General features: G+C 39.3%; 1 protein-coding gene across 1 annotated transcript in view; it reads right to left on the reverse strand.

Annotated features, from left to right (window-relative positions):
* LOC104080384 (cubilin-like) overlaps positions 1 to 7330 on the reverse strand; it is a 123375-nt gene that overhangs the window by 81047 nt on the left and 34998 nt on the right. The gene's annotated exons all lie outside the window — the stretch shown is intronic.

Below are 7330 nucleotides of genomic sequence, written 5' to 3' on the forward strand. Positions count from 1 at the left end.
CTGCAACAAAGACAGGCATTAGCACCCATTTAATGCACAAATGTGTACACTGGACTTGAGGGTCTGCTCTATCACAGGGAACCGAGGTCTAGCAGGGAAGAGAAACTCAGGAACGGCAGGCTGGACCTGCTGGTACTGCCCATGCAGCAAGCACTTCACCTCCTGTTTTGGCATGTTTCTCGCCATACCTCAGCATCTGCTTTGACAGCTGAAGAAACTGAGACACAAAGCAAAAAAAGTGACATTTTTTTGTATTGGCCTCTGACTTTGATCCGTTCTAGAAAGCTGAATCAGATCCATCCTCAGCTGTTACTGACCTCAACTAATACACAAAGTTATCATGGGGAGGGCTTCCTATTGTTGTAAAAATGCCATTTCCCACTGCTTTAGAAATCATAAAATTAAAGACAATGCAATTTCCCTCAGCCCACTGAGCATGATTACAAGCTGCCAAGTCACAGTGGATAAACTGGCTTTCTGACATTTGGTGGATTTAATGTTCTTTTATATTGAATTGTTACTGTGCAATTTTAAGACATGCCATGTTTGAAAAGTTATGTATTTTCTTTTCAGATAAGAAATTATTGTCCCTACCTCATTCCCCAGCCCGTTGGGTGATCAAGTTCTTGCATATTATGAGCTAGATTTTAAAAAAAAAAAAATGGATCAAATGCAGGCCCTGATTTGACAGCAGAAAGCGGCTGGACACCTGAGACTGCAGTTTTATCATTGCTTTATGGAGATGTGGCAACTGCTGCCCTTGCCTCCTTTTGTTGAGTTCCTGGGAAGAAATCTCCCTGACCCAGTCCCCGGGGTGCAGGTGTCAGCAGGGTGGGAAGGCACAACAGCCCTTCCCAGCGTCAGGGCAGATTTAGATAAGCTACATTCACGGTGAAACCTCAACTTTAGAGAAGCCAGTAGGGTGGCTGTGTATCTGTCACATGCAGAAAGCAAGGGAATTGTGTGTTTGATCTGATTTTACGTGTGTGTCGCTCTGCCTGGCAGCAGCATTTTTTTTCCTCTCTACATTACAAGCCCTCAAGTGCTTCATTTAGGCATGAGCTAATCTTTTGCTCACACGGCTTTTACGGGGTCACTCGAGCTTTGTAAGTAAAGCCGACACTCCATCAATCTCTTTGGCTTCATCTCCAGAGGGAAGGTCCTGTCACATAGCAAAAAAGCCCCAAAATACTTAATAAAACCATCTAACAAACCATGAGATGTATATTCCCAGAGGCAAATACTGCGGTATGTCAGAAGTGATAAATAGCATCTGTATCAGAACTTTTAGTTGTAGGAGATATTTTATAACATAAAACAAATAAACTATCCCTCTGACCTGCTCAACTAATCCACACAGATGTGTAAAACTCCCCTGATCTCTAAGTCTACGCATAATTTGCAACTCGAACAAGGTATCTTTGGGCATTGCTCTGCTTAACACTTTTTTTTTCCTTCAGGAAGCTATAAATCAAGATCTACAATTAAATGCAAATACTTTCCTCAACACTTTCTGTGGCAAACTTGTGGTTATTGAAGGGTGGCTGCTGAGCCCCAGAAGCATTTGCCATTATCTCTACCATGGGGTCTTTCAGCTCCTCACTGAAAACTTGAGTTTGGCTTTGCCACAGTTGGCTCTAGGACTTCTAGGACTGCAAAACACAAATCTATGAGAGGAAAGAGCAGCAGGTCTGAAAGGGAGCAAAGCACTAAGAAGCTATTTTAAACTGAAAAAGAGCCATCTAAATGTGGATATGAGGAAGACGTCTCCAGCCATGCCAGCAATGTAACACAGATCTCTGTCAGCCCATCACCCACTACTCACTGAAAAACCACCTTTCAAACACAAGAATTCCCACAATTGAACAATAGTTAGTTATAACCCAGGAAAGCCTTTACATAGCTGAGGTTGACCTCACAGATGAATTGGCACGGGCTTAGTTCTCCCTTTTTCCCCACCCTGCTGAGCTCCATAACCCTAAGGTGGTTTGCCCTGCAGCCACAAAGCTATATTGTCAAGCTATCGGATGTCTCAAGCAAGGAGTAAAAGAAGCTTTTAAGTGTATTTGAAACCAATCCTGCCTTCAGTCCCTCTGGAGAGAGAAAAACAACAGAAAAAGCTAGCGCACTTCCGTGAGGTGGGTAAATGTTAAACCCCTGAAACTTTGATATCCATGAATATTTCAGCAGAGAGACAGAGAGGAAGAAAGCTTCAGGGTAACCCACCATCCCATTTTTTTTCCCAGTGCCATCAGAAGATGGCCTAATTTTCCTCAAAAGAAACCAGATTGTTGTGTTTTTACAACTGGAGAAAAAGGGGGAGGGAGCCTTACAGTTGAATTTGCAGGGTGAGTTACTCTCTTTCTTTTCCCTTAGCAGCAGGAACAACACGGCCGCTGAGGACAGACTTCAGGAGGGGAAAACCCGCCTTGCCAGCTTGGGAAACAGAAAGATTTCTCAAACAGACTTGATGGCTGGGCTCCTGAGGGGGTGGGAACGGGGAGGCAGGGGAGTTTCAGCAGGCAAGAACAAAGCCAATTGCTATTTATCTCAGCCTGAAGAAAGCTGGGAACATTTTAAAACTAAACAGGCAGTTATGACTCAGCTTCTCCTACTAAGAGTTTCCTGATAGCCACAAAGGCATGTTTTTTATTTAAACCCGAAGTGGCTCAGATGAGTGGAAAGCTTGTGTGCTGCGCTTTGAGGCACAGACATTTCTTTCTAGGCAACCCTTGCAGGTAGCATTCAGATTACTCACACTCCCTCTCCAGAGTGGTTTATATTTTCTCTGAGCTCAATCGATATTCTCTGGATGAGGTATGTGAAGCACATGAATAAGAATGTCAAACTGTTGTTAATATGCCATTTCTTTTCTTCCAACTACAAATGTTCCCAGAAAAGGCTTTTTGTTCAAAGAGAAGTGATTCTTTTCAAGTGCTCCAGTAAAAGGGAGGTAAAGTTTAGATCTCTGTGATTCATTTCTTATAATGAATGTGCTGAACTAATGTTGCCAATCATTTATTAATTGTTTGCAAACAGATTGGAAATTGCTTGAGTTTATGCCTAAGTATTCACTGACTAATAGCTGAAAAAAGGACTCGCTGATCTTTGCAAATATGTGAACTTCACACCTGAACTATTTTGACTGACCTGCATATGGAAGCAGAAACCTCCGTATCACAGCAGAAACATAATCTCTGAACTCTGTGGCCAACTGGCAGAAAGTCTATGTATTATGTTTGTGCTCTTATATGGATGAGGTAAGAATCAGTTCTGTTGTGCTGCTTTGAAAATATAGATGCTAGATGATTTTCACAAAATATTTACAGAAATACTTAAGAGATCAAAACAAATGTTCCTGCCTTTGAACTCATTTGCTACATCTATGGAACACTAAAATGAGAAAAATAATGATAGAAAAACTTTTTAAAATGCCTGCAAAAAGTTGTATGTGAAAGATTTGCCCACCCTTAGAACAACAAAAAAAAAGAATTGTCCAGGAATACTGTTTCAAAATGAGAAGCAAACTTTGATTCACCAACTTTGCTGCTTATATTTCAGTTCCTGGAACATTATGGGTCCTTACTATTCACGAACCTCTTGTCTTGAATATTTTAAAAAGGTGAATTTAGAATTTGATCCCTGATTTATTCAGTGTCTTCCCCATTTTCATTAGCCACAAAATTCTTGTAGCATTATCCCTTTCTTTGGTTGGATCACAGATACACGCCATCAAGGAAAACTAAACTGCGAGTATTTTTCATATCATTTGTGTATTATCTATGAAGACAGATTCCCTGCCTTAAGATGCTTATACTAGGCTTTGAAATCTGCCTTGGCAGATACTTAAAATAATCAGAAAAGATATCATACAAATTACATTCATATGAATGCTGTTCAGGCTGAAGATGTAGATGCAGATGCATATTTATTTACATACATATATGAATATATGTGAATATAGGTATGGATTTTGCATTTAAACAGAAAACATCAGGAGAAATGCCAGTCCTGTTTTTCTGAAGCTTGCATTTGTATGTACTGTATCCTTTTCCCATTTTTTGAGCAAGCTAAGAAATACATTTTTATTTAACCTGGAATGTAATTTCCATACAAAAGTAGCCTTGCTACTTTATCAAGATATTGAAATAGGAAAAGTTTAAATGATGATGTAATCATCTCAGCTAATTAAACTTCTTCCATCTCTGGCATCACCATTAAATGAATACAAACCTTCTCCCAATGTTTACATTTGTCTGCAAACATCAGATTAGAGTTTGCTTCTATTCAAATAAATGGAATTTGTGCTGTTTATGGCAACAAAGTAAAAAAGATTTGGTCTTTAGGGGTAAATAAAAATGAGGAAGCAGTACCTACAAATTGCTGCATGACTTCAACTCTCACTGAAATAATAATGAATAATCTGAAACCATTCTGCTCCTAGTGAAACATCTTTAAAAGTTTTTCTCAGCACAGAAATACACAGTCTTGCTGTATGTGGATAGCTGTACAGACAGCTGCACTGTGGAAAAGTTTCTTGCAGCTGAACTGCATACGGCATATGCTCAGTTTGTGCAGAGACCTCCTTGCAGTCATTTTGGAAACTTCAGCCCTGCAGTTAAACTGAGAAGAAAACAGGGAGGGGAGATGATACTCTTTCAGTAGTGTAAAGGTCCTGGAATTCCCTTGAAAAATACTTAAACCAACTATCTAACCTGGTGTTAGTTGCTAGGAAATCAGTCAACAAATAGAAAGCTCAGGAAACGTATATTTGGTGTCTTTGCTTTCCTCTGGCTAAAATCTATGTAGTCACTGAAGATTGTGCAAGGGATGATTTATAGATGTCTTTCCATATTACTGCCTGTCTGGTTAGCAGATGGTGTTCATTAACTGAAGAAGAATCCCTATTCTCATAAATAATTATAGCTGAATAGAGAAGTAGTGATCTGTGGAAACCTCTATTATTTGCAAGGTTTTCAGATTTATTCATGGCTATGTTTTAGCCACATGCTAGAAAAATCCCTTCCATAAAGTTTAAAGTGAACTGGCACTGTTCCTGTAAAATCAGAGTTAGGGAAATGAAAGGATTCAGAGTTTTTCCATTTGTTGTGCTCATGGTGAAATATTTCAGTAAATGTTAACTGACTCTAGCTGCAAGAAGCATGTAGTATGAACATTTGCCTGTACTACACTGATACTTGCATGAAGTATAACTTGGATTTGATTCTGAAATCTTTTGCTCTCTTGAGTAGGTTTAGTTCATACAATATTATCCAATGGAGCAAGTGGGATAATTTTTGTGATGAGTGTTTATGCAAGAGAGTAAAGATTCAAGTGAGAAACTGTGGGTTTTTTCTTCTTTCTGATTTGTTAATCACTGCTGTAGCTTTGATTATTATTGTTTTATCAGTCTCCTGAATTCTGGTATTTTCTTCAACATGTTCCAATCTGAAATCAGTAAGATGGATAATAAATAAAGATAGACTACTGGGACCCAGACACCTAAAGGCAAATTTAGACATCTAAACAGGAGATGAATCCTCCAAGATACTGAATGGCCACAGTTCCCATATCAGCTGCCAGTATTCAGTGTTAAAAAAAAGTCATTTTCTAGCTCTCAGACATCAATTGAACAGTTCAGCAACAAGCATTTTAAGAAAATTTTGGCCCTTATTCTTGTATATTAGTTTGGGGGTGGGGGGAGGTCCAGTTTGCTGAAGAAACAGAAATTAATTCATCCTTAGCTCTCATAGAGAACATATCTGTGTTTTTAATGGCCCGACTGCAATACAAAAAGCCAGCTCTGAACATGGTATTACCCACAACTCAAAACAACTGCTCAGGACTTCAAAAGATCAGACCCTGTGCATCCTTAGACTTAATGTGACAGAAAGACACTGAAAAGGAATAGTCATTTTTGAAAACTGAACAAATGGCAATTTGTCAAAGGCTGCACAAGAAATCAACAACTGAGTTATGATTCAGGCTTACGAAATCTGGGCCTCAGCTCCCTCATTGACCTGCAATGCAATATTATCTCCAGCAATCCTAACGGATGCCTGGCAAATGTCTGCAGCGAATGACTTCTGCATCCTAATCTAATCTCTGTTTCTGTTATGCTTCCTGAAGAACTAACAAACTATTTCACATTTTACCTGGCACATATACTGAAAACCCCAGTCTTTAGTTATTGTATGCCTTTTAATAGTTTTCATCTTCTGAAAATACAGACCCAGAGAAATGAAAACTTCTCTTCTCATGAATCAAGTGGCTTTCTCCACACCCTGTCCATCAATCATTTCTTAGGGAAATCCAACAGAAAGAAGATGATGGTGAAGGAAAAGAGCAATACAATACTTTGGGGCTACATAATTCTTTCTCAGTAGTGTGCTTTGCTTCTTTTTTAAAGGGGGAATCAATGTGTCACAGAAAACAGAATACTGGGCGCAAATTTTGACTATGCTGAGAAGAGCCACTTGAATTTATAAGCTCTACCGACAATCAAGCAGCCTAATGAGTAAGCTTCCAATGAAATGCAGATGTATATATAAAGCAGTCAGCTCCTACATGCACATTGCTTAATAAGGTAAGTGACGGGTCTAGGAAATATGTGTCTTCTCAGATAGTGACAGTTGTCACTGGTGTAATTTTGCACTGAGAGACCTTTGGCCTTTTGGCCTTCTGATTTTTTTTAAGGAAAGCAATTCAATTGGCATGCCGACTTTGCAACATCCAGACTGTTACCAAGAGTTTGGTCTTTCTCAAAAGGCCAAAATATGCCCCAAAATATATCTGCCTGTACTAAGCTTCCTAACAAACAGCAGAAGTGGAATGAGCACTTTGCAAATTCAAGCTTTCCTCTGGTGAATAAGCCTCTTGAGGCCTTGGCTGCAGAAGAAAACATTGGTGATTTAGCCAAATCAGTTGTAAATCCAGCTTCAACAATGAAAGCCCCTTAGATGAACCATGTTATTTCAGAACCAAAATCACTTTTAAATTGAATTCTTTGCACTACAGCTTTCCATCCAAGTTAAAATTATATAGGATGCTTTTAAGCACAAATAACAGCATTCTCCTAAGATCAGTTACTAATTCTGCCTTCGGGAAAGCCTAAAGACTGGGTTTCCTTCAGCAACCCAGATTAGCAACTCAGCAACTGAAAAGCAGCGGCTTAGCAACTGGAAAGATCAGATGCAAATGTTTTAAACTAAAACGCTTCAAATTTGTGTTGTGTGTGGCAGCAGGAGCTCTTCATACCAGTTATCAATGAGGTAAGCTTTTGGCTTTTTGTGATCACCTCATAACCACAAGCAAAGCTGCTGGAAAGAGT

Source organism: Fulmarus glacialis, unplaced genomic scaffold, assembly GCF_000690835.1.
Source record: "Fulmarus glacialis isolate BGI_N327 unplaced genomic scaffold, ASM69083v1 scaffold4858, whole genome shotgun sequence".
Classification (NCBI taxonomy): Eukaryota; Metazoa; Chordata; class Aves; order Procellariiformes; family Procellariidae; genus Fulmarus; species Fulmarus glacialis.